This window comes from Echinops telfairi, unplaced genomic scaffold, assembly GCF_000313985.2.
Source record: "Echinops telfairi isolate 266 unplaced genomic scaffold, ASM31398v2 ScPeMD7_60;HRSCAF=208, whole genome shotgun sequence".
NCBI lineage: Eukaryota > Metazoa > Chordata > Mammalia > Afrosoricida > Tenrecidae > Echinops > Echinops telfairi.
In genome coordinates this window covers 17,857,143-17,866,339 of record NW_022103958.1, presented here as the reverse complement: position 1 = coordinate 17,866,339, position 9,197 = coordinate 17,857,143, and positions in this window count along the sequence as shown.

The window sequence follows — 9,197 nt, the reverse complement described above, 5'->3', positions numbered from 1 at the left end:
ACAAATTTAGTGACACTCACATATGTGTAAGAAAGAACTTTATATAAAGAAGTTTTATATTTCAGGAAAACACCCCAGCCCAGTCTGCCTCAAGTACATGTCTGATACTAGTCCATAATCTCTCTTCAGACTCATGCAACCACATGCAATGATGCAGAATGCTGGACTATCACAGGTTGGTGGGTGCAAGGTCATGTTAATCCAATGGTGCAGTTCAACACAAGGCCCTGGCATCAATCAAGGTCAGCCAGGAGGAAGGTGAAGTCAGAGACAGGGTGTGTGTTTGTTAGTATTTGTTTGTTTGTGTGTGTGTCTACTATAAGAAACCAAAAGAACCTTCTATAAATAGAATAATATACATTGTTCATGGTTAGGAAGATTTAACATTTTGAAAATGTTACTACTACCCACAGTGACCCACATATATAATGTAATCCCCTCCCGATAAGGGTCCCAGGGCCCTCCTTATGAAAGGGCCACACACACAAGGAGTCACCATCAGACTGTGACCTGATTGACAGGCTAGACTCTATCCCTACACTTTTATATCTTCAAGTTGACATGACATTATGTAACTACCACATTTGGATAGTGTGTTTATATCCCTAGTAATATATTAGGAGCCCAAAGTTTGTGCCTATTTTTTCATTGGTGATCTTTATGGTTCCAGGCTTTACATTTCGGTATTTGATGCATCCTGAGTTCATGTTTCATGTGGTATGAGGTATGAGTCCTGTTTCATTCTATTATAAATAGATATCCATGTTTCCTAGCACTATTGACTAAAGAAACTATCCTCTCATGTTAATACTTTGTTAAAAATTAGTTATCTGTGAGTGTATGGATTTACTTCTGGATTTCAATTCTGTTCCATCGGTCTATGTATCTATTGCTGTACTTGTACCAGGCTGATTTGATTACCATGAGAATATAGTAGGTTTTGAGATTTGAAAGTGAGAAGCCTCCTACTTTGTTCCTCCCCTTTAGTAGTGCTTTGCTTACCCTAGGTCTCTTTCTTTACTATAAGAAGTTAGTGTTTCATTTTCCATCTCTTTAAAGAATAATGCTGGTATCGGGAGGGGATTACATTATATATGTGGGTCACTGTGGGTAGTAGTAACATTTTCAAAATGTTAAATCTTCCTAACCATGAACAATGGATATTATTCTATTTATGGAAGGTTCTTTTGGTTTCTTATAGTAGTGTTTTGTAGTTTTGCTTGTAGAAGTTTTTTGTTTCTCTGATTAGGCTGATTCCTAAGTATTGCATCTTTCTTTGCACCCTTTGAGGAACTCTGGTGGGAATAATTCCAACCCATTGTGTTCTTTCCAACTCTATTTAGTGGATTTAGAGTTAGGTTGCTACCACAAGGTTAGCAGTTTAAAATCTCCAGTCACTCTGCAGGAGGAAGATGAGGTTTTCTACTTCCAGGAGGGTTCAGTCTTGGAGACCCACGGAGGCCGTTCTGCCCTGCCCCACAGGGTGGCTGAGTCAGTCTCCACTGGATGACCGTGAGTTTGGCTTGCCGTTTATTGCATCTCTTGAGTGGCTATTTTAAATGACACTGTTTTCCTGATTTCCTTTTCAGAGTTTTGTGTTCATATAAAAGAATCTAACTGATTTACATATGTTGATCTTGTACCTTTCCACGTTGCTCTTTCCAACAATTTTCCAACATTTTCTTGCCAAGTCTTTGGGGCTTTCTGTATATAGGATCCTATCATCTACAAAAGCGAGTTTTACCTCTTCTTTGTCAATTTGAATGCCTATGATTTCCCTGTCTTACCTTATAGCTCTAAGACTTTCAGCACAGGGTTGGGTAGAAGTTGTGATACAGGCCTCCTTGTCTGGTGACTGTGTGGGAAGGGGAATACTTCCAGTTTCTCTCTGTTGAGAGTAATGCTGGCTGTTAATTTTGTAAATCTGCCCTTGATTGTATTGAGGAATTTCCTTTCTATTCCAATTTTGTTTCATGTTTTTATCAGCAATGGGAGTTGGATTTTGTCAAATGCTTTTTCTGTGTCAACTTAAATGATCATGTAGTGATTTTCCTTTGTTTTATTTATATTATGGATTACATTGATTATTTGCCTAATATTGAATTATCTTTGCATGCTTGGCATAAATCCCACTTAGTCATGATGTTTTTTGTTTTTATATTGCTGATTTTTTTTGAGAATTTTTGCACATATGTTCATGAAGGATATTGGTTTACACTTTTCTTTTTTGTGTGATGTCTCTCCCTGGTTTGGGCACCAGGGTTATGCTCACGTCATAAAGTAAAGGTGAAAGTTTCCCGTTCTTCTCTATATTCTGGAATACTTTGAATAGAATTGGGGTCAGCTCTTCTCTGTTCAGTGGGATTCACAGTAAAGTCATTTGGTCTCAGACTTTTTGTTGAGTGTTTTTTAATCACTTGATCAATTTGTTCTTTTGTTATGTGCCTGTGCAGGATTTTACTTTACGTTAGTTTAGGTAGGTAGTACACTTCCAGAAATTTTTCCATATTTTCTAGGCTTTCAAATTTGTTGAAGTATTGGATCTTCATGATATTCTGTTATTATCCTTTAATTTCGATTGGTTTTGTGGTGACACCTGCTTCACTTCTTATTCATATTATTAGCATTTTCTCCTTTTTCTTTTATTAGATTTGCTAGTGCTTTATCCATTTTAGTAATTCTTTCAAAGAATAAACTTCTTGCCCTATTGAGTCTATTGTTTTCTGTTCCATTTATTTCTGCTTACGTTTTATTCTTTCTTTTCTTCTAAAAGCAGCAGCTTATTTTGCTACCCCTTTCTCACTGACGTGTTGGTTTAAGGTTTCGACTTTGGCTCTTACTTTCTTCTCTGTGCGTGCTTATTGCTGTAAGTTGCCTTCTGAAACGGCTCTTGCTGTGTCCCAAATGGTTGGGTATGTTGTGTTTCCACTGTCCTTTGATTCAAGGGATATTTTTACTTCATTTTTTATTTATTCTATTACCCAGTACTTTTTAAGCAGGGTGTTATTAAATTACCATGCAATTTTTCCCTTCCCCACCATCACTGTCCACAAAAGCAGCAATCCAGAAACCAAAGAATGTATTGCATTGGGCAAATGTCCTGCAAAAAGAACTCTTTAAAGTGTTAAAAAGCAAAGTATCATTTTGAGGATCAAGATGTGCCTGATATTTTGAAATGCCTCCTATGCATGTGAAAGTTGGACAATGAATAATGAAGACGAAAGAAGAATTGATGCGTTTGACTTGATTTTAGGGAAAAGAGCAGCTCCAATAAAACATCTACTAGAGTTTTAAACAGAACAAAGACAAGACAAAAACAATCATCCAAATGAGAGAGACCATCAGCACGAGGCAGGACAGCAGCAATAGGCCCAACAGGAAAGCAAAGGAAATTCAACACCAGATCATGAGTACTGTCGGATAGCTTCATCACAGAAACAGGCAGAATGACCTAAGTGGGAAAGGTACCTTATTGAAGACTGGTTAAGCATTCTCCAATCACCTTGTCTGGATATGACTCATGACAGGTGCATGGAACAGGGATAAAGGGGGTTGTCTCCACCAAATGTCTAGCCTGAACGAAAATTAACTGGCTGTGCCAATAACGGGGTCGGAAAGGAATCAGGCACACACTGAACACCTGTGGGAAATTCCAGAACTGAGTATGCACAGACAGACTGTGGTCACCTAGGAGCAGGTGAAGGTCAATCTTCCCAGGTCAAGGTCACAGGAGGGCCTGAACTTAGCCACCAGGAGTGGCAATACCCCCAACCCCACCCCCTCAAGTAATGGAGGGGATAAAAGCAGGCCCCCAGTTTGTCTCTCTTGGGCCGCACTCTGGTTCCACGCTCCTGTGGCTATCCACAGTCTCGAACTTTCCCACAGCCCGCCATGTGGCCCTGCCCATTTCCAGAGAGAGTGTGTACTGTCTGAGATTGTCTTACCCGAACTTCCCTTTCCCTCATAAAAGTAACTTGTCTTTACAAAAGTGCTTCTGCCACGTGAATTCTTGCAGCATTGAAAATCAAGAACGGAGGTAAACCATCCCAGAAACCTCACACCTCTAGAACCTCATTTTCCACCAAGGCCACTCCTGAGGGTGAGACTCCCTGCGTTGGCCAGGGGAGTTGAAGCAATCTACTTGTATACACACCTTGCCTAAGTGGGGAAAAAACAAAACCTGTTTTCATTGCCAGGTGGTGGAAATGGAGATGGCATCTATGTGGCGACTCAAAAGAATTTAGGGGTCCTACTATAAACTGTAGCAAATCTCGCACTTAGGATTTAAGCACTACTACAGGTGGTGATGGTTTGGGCAAATAATATCGGATAGACCATGGACTGCCAGAAGTACAAACAAATCCGTGTTGGAAGAAATACAAGGAGAGTGCTCCTGAGGACTTTTGGACATATGATCGGAAGGAGCCGGTCCCTGGAGAGGCACACCTTGCTTGGTAAAGTCGAGGGTCAGCTAAAGAAAGGAAGGAGGGGAGGTGATGAACGGACACAGCGACAGCAGCAATAGGCCCCAACAGCAATTATGATTGTGAAGATGGGCAGAACCTCGCAATGTTTTGTTCTGTTGCACGTAGGGTGGCTCTAAGTGGGAACCAGCTCGATGCAATCTGAAACCAGGCAGGAGAGCAAAAGTAGAGACCACACTAGAAACAAAAGACAGAGTGCTTCCCATGCGGGAACTCAGAGACGCTCCTAGAATCAGGCCCTCTCTCTCAACAAAACCGTCCAGCTATTTTACAGAGATGGCCTCCGGAGGCCGAGAACTAGTGCCATCTTGTGGACGACATTTGACCCTCAGGACTTTCCGTCTCAGGATCCCTTGCACTCAACATCATCTATTGGGAACAGAAGTTTCCGGAATCTCATTCACCCTAGAAAAGCCTCTGCATACTTGTGCTTGGGGAAGAAACCAATATGATCATTGTACTGGTCAGGGCGTCTTCCTCCTAGGAGCCTCTAATAAAATTCTCCAGCCTTGTCCTCTGTGCCTGACCAGAATGATCTTTGTCTTGGTAAAAGACAAGAACCTAATTCTAGGAACACATTTAAGAAAAATAGCTTGTCCTTAAGGTTCAAGCTGTGTCCCTCACACATTGGTCATGTTGAGCTTTGTGTTGTAGAGTAAAAAGGTCTGCATTCACTGTTTGTCCAACAGTGCAAGACCCCATTGCCAACAAGTCCATTCTGAGTCGCCGTAGCAACCCTAGGTAGCATTTCTGATGCATCAGAAATCTTTATGGAAGCAGACAGCCTGATCTTTTTCCCTCCGAGAGGCTTGTGGGTTTGAACTGCCAACCTTATCCTTATCCATGCAAAGCTTATTCGACAGCCCCACCAGGGGCCCTGGGATCAAACTGACCTGAATTTGAATCCTAGCTCCACAGTTTACTAGCTGTGAGCCCTGGGAAAAGTTGTTTTAACTTTGCTGGCCTGATGCTTCTTCATCGGAAAGACAGGTGAGTAATAAGGTTCCTCCACGAGGGCGTTAGAGAGTCCATTCGCACCATGGTGTCTGGCACTGGAAACAAGGAGTGTTGATCTTTTTTTTTTTAAGGAAGATAATAGGTGTAGTGCTGGCAAAGAATATTGAATATATTCCCTGGATGGCCCCACCCCCCACACATACAAAAACCACTCCTAGAAGAACACAACCAGAATGTTCCATCCACAAAAGCAAAGCTGTGACTCTGGTCACATCGCGAGGAACAACCAGTCACTAGAAAAGGATGTCTGGTTTGGTAAAGGAGAAGGCCAATGAAAACAAGGGAATCTCCCAGTGAGATGGGTTGACTCAAAATTGCCGCAGCAGTGAACTCGGCTGCACCAGTGATCCTGAAGATGGTGTGATAGATCAGGTCACTATGAATTAGAGCCCACTCGATGCCAGTGAAGAGCAATAACAATGGTTAAGTCATGGGTGTATGAATACTGTCAGTGATCTGAGAGCAACAATATGCAGACTCCTCCCCGCCTTATTCCAGAGTAGTGTCAGGAGAGAGAATACTAATTACTGGATTAGCAAAAACCAATTGCTCCTTTCAGGGGGCCAGTCCTTTTGCAAACAACACAGGCTGCACTCTGGAGTTTCCAGGCAACAGGGCCTGAGCCCTCTGCTGACGGGCACAGATTCTATCAGCCTCGTCGGACCAGTTCTTCCAGGACGTAGCTGCAAGTAATCTCCTTTAGTTCTCCCTCTCACTGGTCTACAAACTGAGGGACCTGGGGGAGTCCTTTATTAGCACTGAGCTTAAAAAAAAACACCCCAAGATTGAAGAGAAAAATCCAAGGCTAACTCTTGAAATCCGTGGAATAATCCCCTAGGCACACAGAATTGGGTTACAATTCATGTTAAAAACAGATGTGGGGAAAAGCAGGGCCACCCTGGATGGGTCCTGCTAGGACAGGGGAAAAGGCAGAAGAGCACAGAAATTTTCTCAAAATTCCAGACTTCCTGAACCAGTTAAGACTAGAGGGCACCCTGAAATTATTTCCGAGAGAGTCTTTAAACCTGGAATCCAAACTATTCCCTCGAGGCCAGCTTTCAGCGAAATAGCAGATTGACACACAAATACAGAGTACGTATTAACCATGTGTAATGGAGTCCCGGTGTTGTGGTGGTTACGAGTTGAGCTGTGATCTGCATGGTTGCCAGTTCAAAACCACCTGCAGCTCCATGGGAGAAAGACTAGGCTTTCTACTTCCGTGAACAGTTACAGTCTTGGAAACCCCCAGGGGGCTGCTATGAGTCAGCATTGACTTGATGGCAGTGAGTCAGCCAAATGTCCGTCTGTACAGTGCTCCAATAAAAGACCACCTATCCAGACCAGAGGGTCAAAAGTGATTCTAAAACCAAGGTGAGAAGATAAAGGGGGGAGCGAGTTGAGAGCAATTCCGAGTCACCCATGCATAAAAGATGAAAGTGAGCCATGCCATGCAAGTTTGATAAAGTAAACATGACCTTTAGCTTATCAAGATGCCTGAAACCTTAATGCATACAGCCTCCCAGAAGCAACTGTCTATGATTTGGATTCCACTTTATGGGAACAAGCGAAATGTGATAGGTTCACCTGGGGCCACCATCTGGCCATGTTGCCTGGTGTGGGATTTAACATTTTATAAGAAAGGAAAGCATAACACTTACCACTGACCATTCTTTTCTTTTGCCACCATTAAAGTCAGGCTTTGGCTATTTGAGGTTTACAGATTAAAAGTGGAAATACCGATTTGTTCATTGGAAGACTTCTGACAGATAAGACCTTTTGCTATGTGTTAAAGAGTCTCCAATCCAACCTCAGTTAGGACCTTCAAGGCTACAACACAGAAAAGAGAATCCTCACTCCAAGAGGTTGCAAATCGGACTCGGTATTTGCTATTGCTTTTTGTGAAGCACATCACCAAGTGTTAGCACATTCAATCCTTAGACAATCCTATGGGAGAGGATATTATTATTAGCCACATGTGAAAGATGATGAATCTGAGGCTTGGAGCTATTACGTCACTTCCCAAAGTCACATGGCTAAGTGGCAGAGCCAAAATAAGGCGTCAGTCACCTAACCACCAGCTGTACATCCTCTCCGTTCCACCTGAAAGTAACCTTTTTTCTCCATCTCTTGGTTCCCAGGGTTGGCTTTGTTTCCAAGCAAGCTCTTCCATGCCACAGAGAAGAACCCAGCAGGTCTGTATTGTGATGGTTCTTAGAATACCCCACCCCACCGCCCTTCTGACACAAGATGGATGCAGAATTGCTTTATGGAAAGTTTAGCATTTATGGTAAATAATATGTACAAAGTTACTTCATTGAGTACAAGTTGTTACATAACAATTGATAATTATTTAAGCTTTTAAATTAGGAGCCCTGGTGGCACCGGCAGGTGAGCATTGGACTGCTAACTGAAAGGCTGAGGATTCAAACTCACGGAGCAGCTCCGTGAGAGAGAAATAAGGCTGCCTGCCCCTATAAAGATTTTCAGCCTTGGACATCTTGTAGGGTCACTATAATCAGAGCCTCTAAGATTTGGTGAATTAGCTTTTAAATACAGTGCTGCACTCATTCAGTCATTTACTAACTGTTCTCACCCGACTCCCGCGGGAATTTGCAGGAGCTTGAAAAAGTCATTGCATAGAAAATGATAAAATAAGGAAGTTAGGGCAAAGGGAAATCAAGAGTAAGAATATTATTTATTCATTTATAACATATGCTATATTAATCTATAACTTAATTGCAACATACCTTATCTAAAAGAAGGCTTTTATTGCTTTGCTATTATTACAATGTAAGATAATTACTCTATGACTACTGCTAAGATTTCTAGAGGTCATAAAACCTTTTACATCAGCTACCTGTAGTTTTGCCCTAAGGGGCCCTGGTTTGATGGTGGTTAAGCACTCAGCTACTAACCCACCAGACTTGCTCCACTAACCCACCAGATGCTCCACGTGGGAAAGATGTGGCCGTCAGCCTGCATAGAGACCTCCCACTGCCAGAGTCAACTCAAACTCTTAGCAGCCTCCAAAGGGAGTCTGAGACTATAATTCTTTCAGCGTGGACGGTCTCATCTTTAGCGGCTCCACCAAGACCACAGTCTAAGAAACCCGGTGGCTTGGTTCTACTCTGTCTTATAGGCTATAAGTAAGAATTAATTCAACAACAACCGGGTAGTTTTGCTGTCAATAAGCCCACTGAACTTCACTGAACATTGATTTCAATGGATATGGAAAGATGGTGGAAAAACCACCTCACCCGCAGTTGGACTCGGTTGCTTTGGTCCAAGGTTCTAACCACAGTGCATATGATGAAGTCCTGGAGACTAGGAGCTAAAATCCAAACTTCGGATCCCTTGGGTTCAAATCCTAGCTCCAGCACTTATTAGTTGTGCAGTCTCCATAGGTCACCGGACTTTCCCTTTTTAGTACAACGGGCAAAATAATAGTACTTACAATGTACCATTGTTGTGAGAATGAAATGAGATCAGCCACATAACACAGAGGGAAATTTCAGTAAATGTTCATCCTCACCATTGAAGGGGGAGGGGATGGACTCTAGTTCTCGGTTGGCTGTAACTGACTGTCAATATGGGTCCCAGAGGTCTTAAAGGCTTGAAGGTAAACAAGCGGCCATCTAGCTCAGAAGCAGCAAAGCCCACATGGAAGAAGCACACCAGCCTGTGCGATCATGAGGT